The sequence below is a fragment of the Salvelinus sp. IW2-2015 genome, linkage group LG7 (genome assembly GCF_002910315.2).
Source record: "Salvelinus sp. IW2-2015 linkage group LG7, ASM291031v2, whole genome shotgun sequence".
In the NCBI taxonomy this organism is placed as follows: domain Eukaryota; kingdom Metazoa; phylum Chordata; class Actinopteri; order Salmoniformes; family Salmonidae; genus Salvelinus; species Salvelinus sp. IW2-2015.
This window is the reverse complement of record NC_036847.1, coordinates 5343236-5362663: the sequence shown is the minus strand read 5'-3', so window position 1 is coordinate 5362663 and position 19428 is coordinate 5343236. Positions and strand designations below refer to the sequence as shown.

At 45.8% G+C, this 19428-nt stretch overlaps 2 pseudogenes; one reads left to right on the top strand and one right to left on the bottom strand.

Moving 5' to 3' along the window:
- Positions 1–370: 370 nt before the first annotated feature.
- On the bottom strand, positions 371–4269 carry LOC111966247 (carnitine O-palmitoyltransferase 1, liver isoform-like; annotated as a pseudogene).
- A 7474-nt stretch (positions 4270–11743) lies between these two features.
- Positions 11744–19428, top strand: part of LOC111966891 (acid-sensing ion channel 1-like) — a 36508-nt pseudogene continuing 28823 nt past the window's right edge.

Here is a 19428-nt window from a genome sequence, read left to right as displayed (position 1 = left end):
CTTAGAGTACAGACTCAGTTAACTGTCCAGTAATGTGTTATAACATATTATAACTAGAGTAAAGACTCAGTTAACCGTCCTGTAATGTGGTTATAACATATATATAACTAGAGTACAGACTCAGTTAACTGTCCAGTAATGTGGTTATAACATATTATAACAGAATAAAAGACTCAGTTAACCGTCCTGTAATGTGGTTATAACATATTATAACACATACAGTAGTATAAGACATAATATAGCTATCGTCCTCATTAAGGAGGATTTTTATCTCATCAAACTACAGATTGTTGACAGCTACTTACAGCACCATCTCTTAACACTGGTATTCATTCACATGTCCTAAGGAAGCTACATTCCCTACCTGGGTTTTCATATATACTTCCTACCCTCCTTCCTTCCAATTGCCTAGTTGGCTAATCAGCCAATGGACTAATCCAATCAGCTGATCCTCTTTACTGTTGCCAGTCAACAGGGGCAGAGATAAGGACCCTACCCTGAAGTGAGCCAGCTGCAGGGCGATCTGGATGAAGGCATCGGGGCTGGTGCGACACTTTTTGATCAGGCCCTTCCCGAAGTAGTTGAAGGGGATGATGTGGGAGTCGACGTCGTCTGCCAGGGCCTTGGCCACCATCAGAGAGCTGGCGATGGCCGTCTGACACTGAGGCACCGCACACGGGGAACAAAGACACTGTGAATCAGCCCATTTCACTTGGGGTCTCTGATGTATTTGATCAAAGAGCCTCAGTTCTTGATTTCATTTGAAGATTTGAGATGAGACAGTTGAGGAGGGGGGGGGGTTCTCAGAAAGATTAGAGCTCAGGTGGCTTAAAGATGTGAAATCTGAAGGTATTTCTACTGTATCACACTTGTACCAAACAGACAGGATCACTGGGGATCAGATTTGATCATTATAACAATGAAACAGAATGGAAAGGCCTGTGTGTGCATTACTGATGTGCATTAATTGATGATAATTCTGAAAACAATAAATCACGTTTGAAAAGGGGAACATCCCTACAACATTGTAGTTTAACCCAAACCCCCCGTGGTAGGCTACCTCAGCTGGGATGTTCCACTGCAGCCTCTGAGGGCCTGGGAGGGACGGGTGGGGGTTTCCTTTGCAGTGGCCTTCCTCTGTGTAACCCAGCTTCACAGGGTCCATGGACAGCACATGCTACAATTAGACAACAACATMATTTAGAGACATGCACCATTTGTTCTGCCCGCTATCTATTCCTGATAACCTATACAGACACACTGTAAACATGAACACAACTMAAGAGGCAGAAGGGCTCTACTCTGCTAGCTACCTCCCAGAGGTGCCCTATGATGGGGGCATCTGCCCAGCTGTGCTCCGCGTTCAGACCCATGGTCCCGTTCCTGAACACGATGAGGTTGAAGGACTTATCAAACCACCTACAGGAAAAAGACAAACACAAACCAGTTACTTGAGCATGAAGTAAGATACAAACTCTAGTATTTAAAAGTCATTTAATTCATAACATTTCTGAAAACGTCTAAACAATTTATAAATATTCAGTAACATTCATAAGTTGTTATAACAGCTTATTCTTGAACCTTTTTGTAAAGGGTAATCTGTAGAATAAATGAGGGCTCAGGTAGATGATAATAACATAAACAGAGCGCGTTGTAGAGCGCGTTTCCCACACTCCCTGTGCATAATATGGAGGATTGGAGCCCTCGGTCTCACCTGTCGTAACATTTGCCGTGCAGCAGGGACTTGGCGTAGCTGTCCAGGGACCGGACAGGATCCTCAGCCTTGTAACGCTGCTCTGTGTCTCCAGGGTCACAAAGAAGGCAGCCTTCTCCACAGTGTCCAGGGCCTGCTGGTTCCTGCCCTGTCTCAGGTAGGCCTCGCGGGCTTCTGCCCAGGGCAACCTGCCAAGTGGGGTGAACATACCATTGGGGAAACTTTTTGATAAAATAATTTATTACAGACAGTTGATTTTTACACCACCTTCAATATTTGGGTTGATCCAATTCGGTCTGTTTGTGGGTTGGGATTGACGTGGGGTATGGGGGGGGGGGGGGGCGTGGGGTATGGGAGGGGCCTGTGGGTGATTTTTTAACATTTCTGTTAAATCCTCATGTCTTACTCATTGTTGGATCCAAATGTACTATATTTATTGAATATTATATGAATCCTATAATTAAAAAAATTGGCAATTCGGGTGCAATCATTTAAGTTAATTTCTCAGAAATGATTTCACAACAATCTGAGATGGTGGGTGTTTGTTAAGGTGTCTCTCGGCTGGTTGAGCATGGCGCTTGTACGGGCAGTTCCCTTCCAGCTGGGCTACCCAAAATGGACACGTCGCGTCAGATAAAAGCATCTGCTAAATGGCATACATTACATGTGTAGCGTTAGCGTACCTGTCCCCAGCAGTGAGGGCGGCCAGGCACTCCTCCCCCGGCTGGGGTTCAGAGGGGTCAGCCAGGATGCGCTCCATCTGTTGCTCTACGGCCCTGGGCGACAGCACCCGACCGTCGTAGAACATGGGCACCTTGAAGTAGCGCCCCGGTGGTACACCACGATGTGCCTGCTGTCCTGCATATGCTGGATGGTGTCTGGACAAGCACAAGGGTAGGAAGGATAACTTTGTGTAACTTCAACTAAATCTAAACTAGATATGATTATGGCTTAAAGGAGCTCTGATAAACTATTCACACAATGTGGACCTACTGAAGAATTAGCACAACAAACAGGTGGAAACTGCAGTACTACACATGGCTAAAAAGGGGTTCTCTAGCACTAAGACAGAGTATCAAGCAGATACCTTGGAGAGACTAAATGTGCTCTGAACTGTTGTTTCAAGTGAAAGACTTGGGAGAGAGTGCTCTAAAGCACAAACTATGGTTGATGTCATTTCCAAGCAGCAGTCAGAACTGCAGTGGGATTCTTTGGCATGAAACAAAAGTTAAAAACACACAATGAAGAGGATTGCAATGAATCATGGGAGTCTATGGGGGTCTAATTCAGGACACTTTGTAGCCTCGGTCACAAAAAAAATTGCCCTAAATAGCCAATCTGTTATGTCAACTTGGCACTGAAAAACAGCTCCATCCTGCGATGCCAGTTGGCCTGTATGAAAAGTGCACATTGACTGGATATATTTGTGCATAGTCTGCGTACATTTAATGTACACGTTGCTAAATAATAAAATTATCAAATAATCTATTCAATCTGCAATTGGTTACACCCGTTCTATGGTTGTTTACCGAAGTGCTTTAGTCTGTGTGATTGAGAGACTGGGGAGGAAGAAGTGGCCATCTACCTGTATCTACGCCTGGGATACGACTGGTGTTGAACATGCGCTCATATTGTGCTGAGCACATTGGAATGGTATTTTGAAGCATGAGCTGAAAGGCAAAAAGGAAAATAGAAAAAAAAAAATGAAAAATGACCAAAGCACGAAAGCCTGCTCTCCTAGAAACTGACGGGAGGGGAGCTACAGGGGTGGGGGGTTGATGGAGGAACCAGAACGGCTCACGGGAACATTTCTCCCACGGAAGAGAAGAAAGACAGATGGGTGGGGATTTTWAAAAATACAACAAATTGAAGGGAATGATTGGAGGGGATGGGGAAGGGTTTGAGATAGCTGGTCCTATTTCACCAGCATGTTACASACTTGAGAAATATGGTCGTCTGGGTCAAAATAAACTAGATTCCTGTACAATAACACTAGGTGCAAAAACAGTAATTCCAATAAGGACTTACAATCACTTACAGTGTCAGACAGTACCAAACAGTTATGTATCACCTATTTGGCCTGCATTCATGAGTTTGTTTTTATGGAACATGCTGGTGAAACAGGAATTCCATGGGGACAGGAATGGGTGGGAGGGATAAGGGGTGAGCTGGATCCAAAGTTGGTCTGTGACAGTAACGCTCCCTCCTCTTACCCCGTTCCAGGCCTGGGAGGCGGGACGTATTGAACAAGCGCTCCCATTGGGCGGAGCAAAGAGGAACTCTTTTATCCAGTGCAAAGAGCTGCACCAGAGAAAACATCCCGTCCGCAAGTGTGAAACAGAAACAACCATATTTATGTCATTGGGTATTAAATACAGAGGGAAGAGGAACACACATTATGGTCATAAARCAAAYAGATAAGAAGCAGTGACCAAAAGTGAAGGTTATTTACCGGTTTGATCTGCGCTCKGTCCAGCATTCTCCTGTACAGCATGATGGCATGGATAGCATTGCCTGCCCGAGCGGCCTGCAGACTGGTGGGAAACACATACAGGAAGTCCTAAGAGAGAGGGAGTGAGAATGGNGCTGAACAGGAGGGATGTACGACTAGAGGAACAGAGGGATGGTAGACTAGAGGAAACAGAGGATGTAGACTAGAGGACATGAGGGATGTAGACTAGAGAAACAGAGGGATGTAGACTAGAGGAACGAGGATTAGTACTAGAGGAACAGAGGGATGTAGACTAGAGGAACAGAGGATGTAGACTAGAGGAACAGAGGGATATAGACTAGAGAAACAGGAGGATGTAGACTAGAGGAACAGAGGGATGTAGACTAGAGGATATAGAATTAGAGGCAAAGAGGGATGTAGACTAGGATGAACATTTGCAGGATATAGACTAGAGGAACAGAGGGATGTAGACTAGAGACGAACATGAGGGATGTAGACTAGAGCAAACAGAGGGATGTAGACTAGAAGGAACATGAGGGATGTAGACTAGAGGAACTTGAGGGATGTAGACTAGAGAAACAGAGGATGTAGACTAGAGGGATGTAGATAGAGGAACAGAGGGATGTAGACTAGAGGCAACTGAGGGATGTAGACTAGAGTGAACAGCAGGGATGTAGACTAGAGGACAGAGGGATGTAGACTTAGAGGAACAGAGGGGATGTTTAGACTAGAGGAACGAGGGATGTAGATAGAGGAACAGAGGGATGTAGACTAGAGGAACAGAGGGATGTAGACTAGAGGATTAGAGACAGAGGATGTAGACTAGAGGAACATGAGGGATGTAGACTATGAGGAACAGAGGATGTAGACTAGAGAACATAGGGATGTAGACTAGAGATATGATAGACTAGAGGAACAGAGGGATGTGACTAGAAAACAGAGGTAGACTTAGAGAACAGAGGGATGTAGACTAGAGGAAACATGAGGGATGTAGACTAGAGAATGTAGACTAGCAGGACCTAGAGCGATGTAGACTTGAGGAACAGAGGGACTGTTAGACTAGAGAAACAGAGGATGTAGACTAGAGGAACAGAGGGATGTAGACTAGAGAGAACAAGAGGGATGTCTAGACTAGAGGAACATGAGGGGATGTAGACTAGAGAACAGAGGGACTGAATAGACTAGGGAACAGAGGATATAGACTAGAGGAACATGAGGGATTGTAGGACTAGAGGAACAGAGGGATATAGACTAGAGGAACAGAGGGATGTAGACTAGAGGAACAGAGGGATATAGACTAGAGGAACAGAGGGATGTAGACTGAGGATACAGAGGGATGTAGACTAGAGGGATAGTAGACTAGAGGAACAGAGGGATTAGACTAGAGGAACTGAGGGATGTAAGGCTGCAGGACAATGCATATTTTCTAGTGTTTTTGTAGTAGTATTACAAATTAATATATTTTAATTTGTGAGCATTCATTTCTACTTGCTACTACTTGTTCGCATCAAATCAAATCAAATTGTATTAGTCACATGCACCTAATACAACAATTGTAGACCTTACAGTGAAATGCTTACTTACGAGCCCCCAGCAACAATTGGCAGTCAGTTTTAAAAAATACGGACAAGAACAAGAGATAAAAGTATCAAGTAATTAAAGAGCAGCAGTAAAACAACAATAGCGAGACTATATACAGTACAGGGGAGTACTGGWACAGAGTCAATGTGCGGGGGCAACAGTTAGTTGAGGCAGTGTGTATATGTAGGTAGAGTTATTGAAGTGAYTATGCATAGATGACAACAACAGAGAGTAGCAGCAGTGTAAAGAGGGGGAGGGGGGGCAATGCAAATAGTCTGGGTAGCCATTTGATTAGATGTTCAGGAGTCTTATGGCTTGGRGGTAGAAGCTGTTGAGGAGCCTCTTGGACCTAGACTTGGCGCTCCTGTACCGCTTGCCGTGTGGTAGCAGTGAGAACAGTCTATGACTAGGGTGGCTGGGGTCTTTGTCAATTTTTAGGGCCTTCCTCTGACACCGCCTGGTTTAGAGGTCCTGGATGGCAGGAAGCTTGGCCCCAGTGATGTACTGGGCAGTTCGCACTACCCTCTGTAGTGCCTTGCGGTCGGAGACCGAGCAGTTACCATACCAGGCAGTGATGCAACCAGTCAGGATGCTCTCTATGGTGCAGCTGTAGAACCTTTTGAGGATCTGAGGACCCATGCCAAAACTGTTCAGTCTCCTGAGGTGGAATCGGTGTTGTCGTGCCCTCTTCACGACTGTCTTGGTGTGCTTGGACCATGTTAGTTTGTTGGTGATGTGGACACCAAGGAATTTGAAGCTCTCAACCTGCTCCACTGCAGCTCCATCAATGAGAATGGGGCATGCTCGGTTATTTTTTTCCTGTAGTCCACAATCATCTCCTTTGTCTTGATCACGTTGAGGGAGAGGCTGTTGTCCTGGCACCACACGGCCAGGTCTGACCTCCTCCCTATAGGCTGTTTTGTTGTTGTCGGTGATTAGGCCTACCACTGTTGTGTTATCGGCAAACTTGATGATGGTGTTGGAGTCGTGCCTGGCCGTGCAGTCATGAGTGAACAGGGAGTACAGGAGGGGACTGAGCACGCACCCCTGAGGGGCCCCTGTGTTGAGGATCATCATGACGGATGTGTTGTTACCTACCCTTACCACCTGGGGGCGGCACATCAGGAAGTCCAGGATCCAGTTGCAGAGGGAGGTGTTTAGTCCCAGGGTCCTTAGCTTATTGATGAGCTTTGAGGGCACTATGGTGTCGAAAACTGAGCTGTAGTCAATGAATAGCATTCTCACATAGGTGTTCCTTTTGTCCAGGTGGGAAAGGGCAGTGTGGAGTACAATAGAGATTGCATCATCTGTGGATCTGTTGGGGCAAAAGGATGCAAATTGGAGTGGGTCTAGTGTTTCTGGGATAATGGTATTGATGTGAGCCATGACCAGCCTTTCAAAGCATACAGACGTTAGTGCTATGGGCCGATAGTCATTTGGGCAGGTTACCTTAGTGTTCTTGGGCACAGGCACTATGGTGTTCTGCTTAAAACATGTTGGAATTACAGACTCGGAAAGGGAGAGGTTGAAAATGTCATGAAGACACTTGCCAGTTGGTCAGCGCATGCTCACAGTACACGTCCTGGTAATCCGTCTGCCCTGCGGCCTTGTGAATGTTGACCTGTTTAAAGTTCTTACTCACATCCGTGGTCTTCTGGAACAGCTGGTGCTTTCATGCATGTTTCAGTGTTATTTGCCTCAAAGCGAGCATAGAAGTAGTTTAGCTCGTCTGGTAGGCTTGTGTCACTGAGCAGCTCTCGGCTGTGCTTCCCTTTGTAGTCTGTAATGGTTTGCAAGCCTGCCACATCCGACGAGTGTCAGAACCGGTGTAGTATGATTCGATCTGAGTCCTGTATTGATGCTTGCCAGTTTGATTTTGTCGGAGGGTATAGCAGGATTTTCTTATAAGCTACCGGGTTAGAGGACCCACTCCTGAAGCGGCAGCTTTAGCCTTTAGCTCAGTGCGGATGCTGCCTGTAATACATGGCTTCTGGTTGCGGTATGTACGTACGGTCACTGTGGGGACGACGTCATCGATGCACTTATTATAAAGCCAATGACTGATGTTGTGTACTCCTTAATGCCATCAGAGGAATCCAGAACATTCCAGTCTGTGCTAGCAAAACAGTCCTCTAGTTTAGCATCTGTTCATCTGACCACTTTTTATTTGATCTAGTCACTGGTGCTTCCTGCTTAATTTGTAGCATGAATCAGGTGGATAGAATAGTCAGATTTGCCAAATGAGGTGAGGGAGAGCCTTGTATGTGTCTCTGTGTGTGGAGTATAGGTGGTCCAAGTTTTTTCCTCTTGTTGCCACATTTAACATGCTGATAGAAATTTGGTAAAATGGATTAAAGTCCCTGGCTATTAGGAGCACCGCCTCTGGGTGAACGTTTTCTTGTTTGCTTATGGCGGAATACAGCTCATTCAATGCTGTCTTAGTGCCAGCCTCTGACKGTGGTGGTATGTAAACGGCTACGAAAAATWGTGTGGTCTACAGCTTATCATGAGATACTCTACCTCAGGCGAGCAATAGCTGGAGACTTTCTTAGATATCGTGCACCAGCTGTTATTTACAAAAATACATAGTCCGCCGCCCCTTGTCTTACCAGACGCCGCTGTTCTATCCTGCCGGTGTAGCGTTTAACCAGCCAGCTGTATGTTGATAGTGTCGTCGTTCAGCCATGACTCTGTGAAGCATAAGATGTTACCGTTTTTAATGTCCCGTTGGTAGTTTAATCTTCCGCGTAGCTCGTCGATTTTATTCTCCAAAGATTGCACGTTTGCTAGCAGAATGGAGGAAAAAAGTGGGGGTTTATTCGATCGCCTATGAATTCTCAGATGGCAGCCCGCCCTTTGACCCCTTTTTCTCCGCCTCATCTTCACGCAAATCGCGGGGATCTGSGCCTGTTCCCGAGAAAGCAGTATATCCCTCGTGTCGGGCTCGTCAGAGTCGTGAAAGGAGAAAAAGGATTCTGCYAGTCCATGGTGAGTAATCACAGTCCTGATGYCYWGAAGTTATTTTCGGTCATARGAGACGGTAGCGGAACAATTATGTACAAAATAAGTWWAAAAARAAGTTACAAACAACGCAAATAAACAAACAAAAAAACACAATAGGTTGGGGACACGTAAAACGTCTGCCTTCCTCCCCGACGCCATCTTACATCATCTCCAGCGAATGTACTGTGCTTTCTACTATACAGTGACAGCAGTGGTATATTCGCTATGTTGTAATGCGGTGGTAAATATGAAGTATACTTAGTATACAGTATTATGGATTTGATCAATATTCAGCAGACAACAAAACGTCTCCCACCCTGATGTACTCTACATGTAGTCTAATGTAATGACATGTTTTCCATCTTACATTAGCTAGTACTGTAGGCCCTTGGGGACCCAGTCGTCCATACACACATTACACAGTACACAAACCCACAGATCCACAGTCACTGCATGGCTTAGCACAGTTTCTCTGGACCCCAGAAAAGTCGGAGTTTGCCTCCCCTCCCTAAAAGAAATGATCTAATGCGTCAGCCACTCACAAAATATAGATTACTGATCACTGTCCAGGGTTCTGAAATTGCAACGTCTACGCAGCTGCCTATCAATAGGCTATCAGATTATGTGGTGCTAGTGCTTGTAGTAGCCTATAGCTTTGATTTAATGGATACAGTGGATTGTGAAAGTATTCACCCCCCTTGGCATTTTTCCTACTTTGTTGTCTTACAACATGGAATTAAAATATATATTTTTTAGGGTTTGTATCATTTGATTTACACAACATGCCTACCACTTTGAAGGTGCAAAATATTTTTTATTGTGAAACAAACAAGAAATAAGACCAAAAAACGGAAAACTTGAGCATGCATAACTATTCACCCCCCCCCAAAGTCAATACTTTGTAGAGCCACCTTTTGTAGCAATTACAGCTGCAAGTCTCTTGGGGTATGTCTCTATAAGCTTGGCACATCTAGCCACTGGGTTTTTTGCCCATTCTTCAAGGCAAAACTGCTCCAGCTCCTTCAAGTTGGATGGGTTCTGCTGGTGTTCTGCAATCTTTAAGTCATACCACAGATTCACAATTGGATTGAGGTCTTGGCTTCGACTAGGCCATTTCACGACATTTAAAGGTTTCCCCTTAAACCATTTGAGTGTTGCTTTAGCAGTATGCTTAGGGTCATTGTTCTGCTGGAAGGTGAACTTCCATCCCAGTCTCAAATCTCTGGAAGACTGAAACAGGTTTCCCTCAAGACTTTCCCTGTATTTAGCGCCGTCCATCATTCCTTCTGACCAGTTTCCCAATCGCTGCCGATGAAAAGCATCCCCACAGCAATGATGCTGCCACCACCATGCTTCACTGTGGGGATGGTATTCTCGGGGCAATGAGAGGTGTTGGGTTTGCGCCAGACATAGTGTTTTCCTTGATGGCCAAAAAGCTCAATTTTAGTCTCATCTGACCAGAGTACCTTCTTCCATATGTTTGGGGAGTCTCCCACATGCCTTTTGGCGAACACCAAACGTGTTTGCTTATTTTTTTTCTTTAAGCAATGGTTTTTTTCAGGCCACTCTTCCCTAATGCCCAGCTCTGTGGAGTGTACGGCTTAAAGTGGACCTATGGACAGATACTCCAATCTCCGCTGTGGAGCTTTGCAGCTCCTTCAGGGTTATCTTTGGTCTCTTTGTTGCCTCTCTGATTAATGCCCTCCTTGCCTGGTCCGTGAGTTTTGGTGGGCGGTCCTCTCTTGGCCGGTTTGTTGTGGTGCCATATTCTTTCATTTTTTWAATAATGGATTTAATGGTGCTCCGTGGGATGTTCAAAGTTTCTGATATGTTTTTGTAACTCAACCCTGATCTGTACTTCTCCACAACTTTCTGACCTGTTTGGATAGCTCCTTGGTCTTCATGGTGCCGCTTGCTTGGTGGTGCCCCTTGCTTAGTGGTGTTGCAGACTCTTGGGCCTTCAGAACAGGTATATATATACTGAGATCATGTGACACTTAGATTGCACACAGGTGGACTTTATTTAACAAATTATGTGACTTCTGTAGGTAATTGGTTGCACCAGATCTTATTTAGGGGTTTCATAGCAAAGGGGGTGAATACATATGCACTCACCACTTTTTTTTTCTCTCATTTTTTTAAACAAGTTATTTTTTTCATTTCACTTCACCAATTTGGAATATTTTGTGTTTGTCCATTACATGAAATCCAAATAAAAATCTATTTAAATTACAGGTTGTAATGCAACAAAATAGGAACAAGACCAAGGGGGATGAATACTTTTGCAAGGCACTGTACATGTTTAGTCTTSTCATGCTAAGCCTAACGTTTATGTTCCACAAAACTTTAAGCCTACGGTGTCGCAATGCTGCTATTTAGACTGCTGGCTGGTGGCAATAATGTATTTACTTGTTCAGTAATTCAAGTGTGAAATTCAAACATTGCCGATAGTAAAATGAATTTTSGTGGCAACAGCATACTAATCAGTAACAAATAGATTTTTTTGTCCTGTGTTAGCCGTCCTGTCGCTCTCTCGCAGTTTAGATAGAAAGTTTGTGCTGCTTAAAACCAGGATTTTTAGCTGAAAGCCTATTTATATTACACATTGGTACTCGGACTCCACCCTGCCGGGGCTATCCGTCTCATTCCTCGCACACTTCAAGCCGTCTGCACGCTTCTTCTCTAAAGTCTTTGATGTCATTAAATGCATTTTTTGTTGATGAAAAATGCTGCACCAAAAATCTTGTAAAAATGCACGACCAAGATCTCTTTGGCAAAACCGTCAAAATTAATAACACATTTCTTATCTTAGATTCATTCTCAAAAAGAACAAACAGTACTACTGCCGCTTTTTTCTAGTTTTTCAAGCAAAGGTCTTTTAAGGAAGTATGACTTTACCAGTGTTCACAGAAGGGGAGTCGCGCTCATGAGCGCCGCTGGGTCTCTGCAGTCATCAGATTAGTTTTCTGGGAGAGGATGAGGAGGATGAGGAGATGAGGGCCGGCACTCTCACTAGAGGAACTGTCACTATTCTCGTGGGGAGGAAGAAGAGGAGGAGCAAGGCCACTGTCATCGCCGTGCAGGGAGATCTCTGTCGGGACTGGGTGGCTGCTAGTGCTAGGTGCTGCACAAGTAGGCCTACAGTACAAGCGTCCACCTGCGATGGTGTTTCGTCAGTCGASGACGAGGTGGTAGCTTTGCTGATGTAGCTATCTTCGGTAATTCCGCACGAGCTTGATCAGATAAATMTTTTTTGCATCGCTTTCCTTTTGTTCGTCCATCTTGAACAACGCACTCACTCTCCATCCGAGTCCGACCTGATTTACCTAACTTTTTAAAAACTTGAGGTGAAGAGACAGAGGAGGGCTGCATCCTGCACCGCCGAGTAATAGRCTAATTAGATGCATGAAAACAATATTGTCTGTCTGACTCACCTACTACCCATGTAGATTGGACAACAAACACTTCCCTTGCTACATGTGGAAATTRAACAGGGCTACTGTCAAAATTATTTATTACATTTTTTAAAATAAAATTTAGACATAGGTGTGCGATGAAGGGCCCATGAGCTCTCCAGCCTTGCGGGTCTGCGGGGTTCCCCTACTCCAGTGTCCACGGTCCTACAGGCTATAGCAGGATGCAGTGACATTCTGCCTGCAGTGTCTAGGGAATGGTGGTCTCATGCTACTGAGGCCCTGAAAGCTGATTCATATTTCCTCGATGTTCATGTGCAGTTTTATGTCAGACTCAGACTAGCATTTTCTCCACCTTCACTGAACTATTCAATTAACAACCGACGGCTCTGTCTTGGCCTGCAGGGCTGGGTCTCAGGATAATTTATTTAGTTTGACTCTTTTTGGTTTTGTTGGGTGATTTGTGAAGAATAACAGCCTCGGCATCCAAGGGGGTGGAGAAGGAGCAAGATGGTGTGTGTGTGTGTGTGTTTGTGTGTTTGTGTGTGTGTGTGTGTCCTCCCTCCTCCTCAGGTTGCAGATGTTATGGAGATTTATGAGCCATCATCCTCCAGGTATTGATGAGGAATCACGTTGAATTAATTGTGCCTGTGCGACAATGCGTTTTTGTGTACGTGTGTGCACGTGTGCACAAGTGTGTGTGTGTGAATGCTTGCGGAGTCGTGTGTAAGGAAGGATATACACGGTGAGTGAGTGTAAAGTGTGCGTGTGTGACATGTGAACCTAACTGTATGTGACTTCCCTTCGTACCTCATATCACTCATTTTGAGGATATGTCTCCTGTTGCATCCAAAACATTGCCAAACCGTGTCTCCTGTGGCAATGCAAGCATTAACCCACAGAGAGCTGCACGGCTACAGTACTCATAAGTTAATGGGTCTTTTGAGAGGCCATTCCATCCTGYCTTTTAATCAGTGTCGGATTTTACACCTGATGAGTGGACTCTTAAACCGATCAAGGGTACAGAGCAGAAGACAGTGTTCCCCACCAMCTGTGRCTGTTCACCCCAACACTAATGTGTTAACTGCTAGTGTTTACCACCCACACACACACGACAAGGGTAAATGTGATCCGTCTTTTCTCTTCATACAAAGGGATGAAATTAAACTCATCGCTCACATAGACTGAACCATTACACTCATTGATTACCAAACAGACCCAGAAAGGGGACATAATTCATCTCCCCAATCTGCAGCCTAAACTCTTGTTTCAGAAGGACAGCTATATGTGAAATTTCTGATACAGAATCTTAATTTGAATCAGATTATTTTGTTTTCTATATAGGGAAAGCAGGAAGTGTTAGGTCAGAGTTGAACCAACTTTTATGCGTTCAAGAGATCTTCAGCCGAATTCAACCAGCCCAGTTAGGTGGACAGTGCTGACACTAGGTCGCGTTGAAGAGGTGTATTAAATGGCAGCCAGGTTATTCAGGTGGCCTGCAGGGTCCGTAGCCTGATTTCTGTAGCTCCCTCGACTCGCCTGAGGTGCGTGTCCCAACGCCGGTACCACAGTTCCGGCACACGCACCAGGCTACAGTGGCCTCGGCAGTCCAGAGGTCCGGCGACAGTACCAGTCCAGAGCATCCGGCGAAGTACCAGTCAGAGGTCCGGCGACGTAACCAGACAAGCATCCGGCGCAGTACAGTAAGCGTCCGGGCAAGTACCGTCCAGAGCGTCCGCGAAGTACCCAGCAGCTCCGGCGAGTAGGTACGCCAGAACGCAGTAACCAGCCCAGGCGTCCGCGACAGTAGACCAGGAGGCGTGTCGGCGACAGTCCACCAGCTCGGAAGACAGTCCGGGACGCCGAAGAACCAGTCGTGACGTACCAGTCGGGACGTACCAGGGAGCGTACCGTCGACGTACGCAGTCGAGTCCTGCACAGACGGGCCAGTCCGGAGCTCCAAGAGGGCCACTCGGAACTCCAAGACGGGCAAACAGTCCCGGAGCCTCCAACGACGGGCACAGTCCGGAAGGCTCAGAGGCACGTCGGAGCCTCACACGGCATCGGAGACCCATACGCGGGCCTGCCACGACGGGCTCCACGTCACGGAGCCTCACGGGCAGCCGGAGCCTCACGACGGGACACAGTCCGGACTATACCACGAGCAGGTGCTACGGACGTCCGGAACTCAATGACGCCACGTCGGCTCAACCGGCCACCGGACCTCAGACGGTCCAATCGCCTCCACGACGGGCCACAGTCCGGAGCCCCCAACGACGGGCACAGTCCGGAGCCTCCAACGCGCAATCGAGCCTCACGCGCCACTCCGACTCCAGACGACGGTCCCAGCCCCGGGGTCTCAGCGAGGCGTGGAGCCACCCAAGTCCGGAGCCTCACGACGGTGCCAGCAGACCTAGAGGTCCCTCCAGCGAGGTCCAGTCCAGAACATCCGCGATGATCACGCAGCGAGGGTCCCATTCGGGGCTACGGCGAGGATCCGCAGTCCAGAGCCTCGGCGATGATCCACGGGTTAGTGCTACAAGGCGGTACTCAGTGTAAAGAAGGGGGGCAGCGTCCAGAACCAAAGCCGCCAAGGTGATGCCACCCAGACCTCATTAGGTTTAGGTTGCGGCCGGGAGTCGCGCACCTTTGTGTGGGGGGGTACTGTCACGCCCTGACCTTAGTTATCTTTGTTTTCTTTATTATTTGGTTAGGTCAGGGTGTGACAAGGGTGGTTGTTTAGTTTTTTATGTCTGGGTTTTGTATGTCTAGGGGTTTTCTAGTCTAGGTGTTTATATGTCTATGTTGCCTAGATTGGTTTCAATCAGAGGCGCTGTTTATCGTGTCTCTGATTGGGGACATATTTAGGTAGCCATATCCTTGTGTATTTTGTGGGGTTGTTATTCTATGTTTTTGTCCTGTTTGCACTAGCATATGCTTCACGGTTGTTTGTTGTTTTGTTTAGTTCTGTTCAGTGTTCTCTCTTTTATTAAAGAGTTGTTTCGCTTACCAGCTGCGCCTTGGTCTCTCATTAATGACGACCTGTCGACACCTTATCTCTTCTTATCTCTTTACTACATAAAACATACTGTAGAAACAACAATTTCAAATATGTTGATGTTGGGGTGTTGATGGAGATGACGAATTGAAGTTGAACATTTTAGAAATTTCAGTTGGATAATATACATAATAATTCACATTTCCTGTTGCTGCAGGATTTATTTCTGCTGTGTAATAACACTGGTTCAAATCCTACATTTGTAAGATGTATTTTTCTTCTTTTATTTTTGTCATTGGTGTATTTATTTATGCTATGCGATAGTCGATGTGGCGCCAGAGTTGGACAGCGTTGTTTTCTCCCACCCACAACCAACCCATGCCTCTCTCTCTCTCTTCTCTCTCTCTTCTTTCTCTTCTTCTCGTCTCTTCTTCTTCTTTCTCTTCTCTCTTCTCTCTCTCTCTCGTTTGTCTCTTCTCTCTCTCTTCTTCTCTCTCTCTCTCTCTCTCTCTCTCTCGTCTTCTCTCTCTTCTCTCTCTTCTCTCTCTCTCTCTCTCTCTCTCTCTCTCTCTCTCTCTCTGCTTCTCTCTCTCTCTCTCCTCTCTCTCTCTCTCTCTCTCTCTCTCTCTTCTCTCTCTCTCTCTCTCTTCTCTCTCTCTCCTCCTCTTCTCTTCCTCTCTCTCTCTCTCTCTCTCTCTGCTCTCTCTCTCTGCTGGCTCTCTCGCTCGTGCTGGCTCTCTCTCTTCTCCTCTCTCTCTGCTCTCTCTCTTCTCTCTCTCTCTCTCTCTCTCTTCTCGTGCCTCTCGTCTCTTTGCCTCTTCGTTCTGCCTGCTCTCATCTCTCTTTTCATCATTCGGCTCTCTTCTTCTCTCTGTCTTGTCTCTCGCATCGCTCTCTCTTCTTCTCTCTGTTGACTTCAGACTGAGGGGACACACTGCGTAATGTGGTGGTGTGTTTATCTTTCTATGCTCCTCCAGCCGACAGCTTCTGCTTCCTCTCGCTGCTTATGGCCCTGCAGGAGCCGCCAGGCTCAGCCACTTCATTCCCCTCCCCTTGTGCTCAATTAGGAAAGAGACTATTTGTTCACATCCAGAAGGGTATACACACACAACAGCAGCGTGGAGCTCTAGGAGGGAGAGACGAGCGAGGCCCACCAGATTGAGGAGAAGCTTAGCTCAGATCACATAGCCCGCCTCAGGTCGTAATTAATCTGTCTCTTTATGAGGAATCTAGTTCCCCTCCTCTAGCCCTCTCATCATGCAGCCTTGAGCTTGGCAACATTAGGAGAGGACGGTGAGTGGTTGATTGTGTTTGGGTGGCTGGGGTTATGGTGTGCCGAAAAGACCACAAGCATCACCAGCTGTTCTCCAGATCGCAACTGTCTCCACTGTCTCCGGGTTTTTGTAGCACCCGCCGCTTGCATAACTACAGTTACGACCGTCATCATAGCCCTCGTATCAAAATGTGTAGGGGATTTTGCCAATTAGCAAACGCTCTCCATACGACATCTTCCCGATGGATCGTGTATACATCGTGCCTACGTTGAGCAGACGTGTGTGTGTGTGTGTGTTATCTGGGATGTAGAGATGCGACCTGTCCCATTTATTGAATGTGACTCAAACAATAGAGAGCATTCATTTCAGCCATAATCAAAACACACAATATGCAATATACTGTATGCAAATAAACGACGTCAAGAAATAACACAGAGGAATTACAAGGTGTATTACCAAGGCGTATTAAGAGGCCTGTGTTTTAATTACAGCCAGATAGCAGCAGGCAGAGATAACTTTGAGTGGCAGTCATCCCCTGTGTCTTATTACACTTCTGAGACTGACATTCACAAATGACTTCATGCTGTGGCCGCGGGCTGGATGGGTTCAGATTATGGATAGACGGGGGAAAGCTGGCATCCATTGACTTGYACAGAGAGTAGCGGAAGGAAGATAGCATTGAGAGAGGAAAGAGGGGGTTTACGACGCTGTGGTTTGGAATTAAAGAGAAGGTGATTGCTCTTACACTTGAACACTCCGGGAATGTAAATGGGGTCTTTGTGAAGAATATGAGGGCATAAGTCTCAACAAATTATAAGGCTGCCAGTGGAGGCTGTGCAGTGATGGGAAATATTGATTCCATCGAGGATAACAGTATATTACTAGCCCTGAGAAGTCATTGGTGGAAAACAACAGATTTGTTTGGGTCATTCAATGGAAATACATGCAGTTTCAGACAAATCTCCCTATCTCTTTTTCACTGCTTGTCTTTTTCCTTGTTCCAGGAAACTCGTAATAAAGCCATCCTATTCCCCAGTACTGCTCTATTCCCCAGTACTGTTCTATTCCCCAGTACTGCTCTATTCCCCAGTACTGTAGGGGACGAGGATAGTTTTGAGGGAGCCTAAAACTGTATTAGATTTGGTCTGCTTTTGTACCAGGCTGCTAATCTGTGAGCTGCTCTGACAGCTCCGTGCCTTAATTTAGCTAGGTGATGGGAGATAATTGACGTGATTGTCCAGTTTCAGAGATTTCTTGTAGTTCCGTTCCAGTCATTGGCAGCCAGAGAACTGTAAGGAAGGCGGCAAAGGAGGAATTGGCTTTGGGGGGTGACCAGAGAGATATACTGACTGGAGGCGCGTGCAACAGGTGCTGCTGGGAAATAGATGCTAGTGCGCTTGGGAGGGAGACAGAGCTGAGACATTAACTAGGGGCCAAGTGACGTTCGGGACGTCATTTAGCAGGGGGGACTTGTAATGGATACAGCTGGTGAGGGGTGGGTTATGATTAGGAGGCACTCATGGCGGGGGATAGTAGGAGCGTGATATGACAGAGCATTCTTATTGGTTGGAGGATAAATTCAGAAGCCAATGTTAACTTACAAAGGGGAGAATAAGATACAGTACATGTGCACTGGGTAAAGAGTGACTTAGTATGATGTTAATTATCTTATTTTTATATTATTGCATCTTAGATTGTATTTCCATCAATATTATTGTCTGCATCACTTTCCGATCCCCCATATATAGTATACGGGGAAGGTAGAAAGTAATGGGGATAGGAGCAGTATGGGGATAGAGCCATACTCCGTATGTGACAATTGAGTACGTATACGGGGGAGAACCAGAACAGTGTTCCAAGAAGTTTGGGGTCAGCTAGGAATGGTACTTGTTTTTGGAGACAAAGCGATAAAAGTATATTAATAAGTTATCCGCAGGTAAGTAAAATTATAAACGAATAGGCAATGGATCAGTAAAAATACACGTGTAGGACTTTGTTAATGTGGATATGACTATTGTCAGCTGGAAACCTGATTTCTTAATTTGGTACCATATCTGCAAAGGCCCATTATCAGCAACTATTACTCCTGATGTTCAATGGGCACGGTGTGTTAGTAGATTCCAAGTTTATTCATTTTGGAAAGCTAAATTGATTATTAGAAGAAAACTAGAATATAGCATGCTAATTATGTAGCACAGTGAACAACTGTGGCGAAGAAAGCCATATTCTGGCACAAGATACGCACGGGCACGTACATTGAGAGCGGAAAATAGATTAAGACGCAGTGGGTAATATAAGGGATACATCTGAAACATCATGAGGAACACAGTATGGTAAACTTTCCCTCGTCACAGCCCTTTTTCACTGTTGCATTGAGATCTGGTTGTTTTGCGGGTACTTACTGGGGAGTATGAATAGCGCCAAGACGTACCACGTACTCAGTTTCAGGGAGGACGCAAAAAAAATGGGTGAGTGGGCTATGTAATGCATGGGACGCTAGGGGAGACAGCTATCCATTTGGTATGCCATTTATCCTTTCTCTATCTTTTGCTCTTCCATTTTCTGCGGTAATGCCTGCAATTTGTTGGTAGTAATTTTTGTGGTTAGAATGCAGAACAGGGTTCAAAGTGATTTGAATTCTTTTTAGTTAGCTGCATGTATGGACAAATGCCACAGGTTCGTATTTATGAAGAAGTTATAATAGCCTTACTCATTAGAGTGGGAATGACGCAGAATACTTGCTTTTAAGATCGGCAAATTGGAGTATGTCCTTTGAAGTTTAGAGGGCCAATATTTGGTTAGTTATTGAGCATTTGTTCTGCCTTGGGGGGTAAGTGCAGTTTCTGGGGGATGGATTTAAACAAGTGAAACATATTGAGCACTAGGAAACTTAGTCCACTCTGTGGGTTTGTGTAAATAAGAAGTCAAAGAGTAGTGGGGGCCATAGAGCAGTAACTGGGAAATAGTAGCCAGTACACGGGGACCAATAAGAG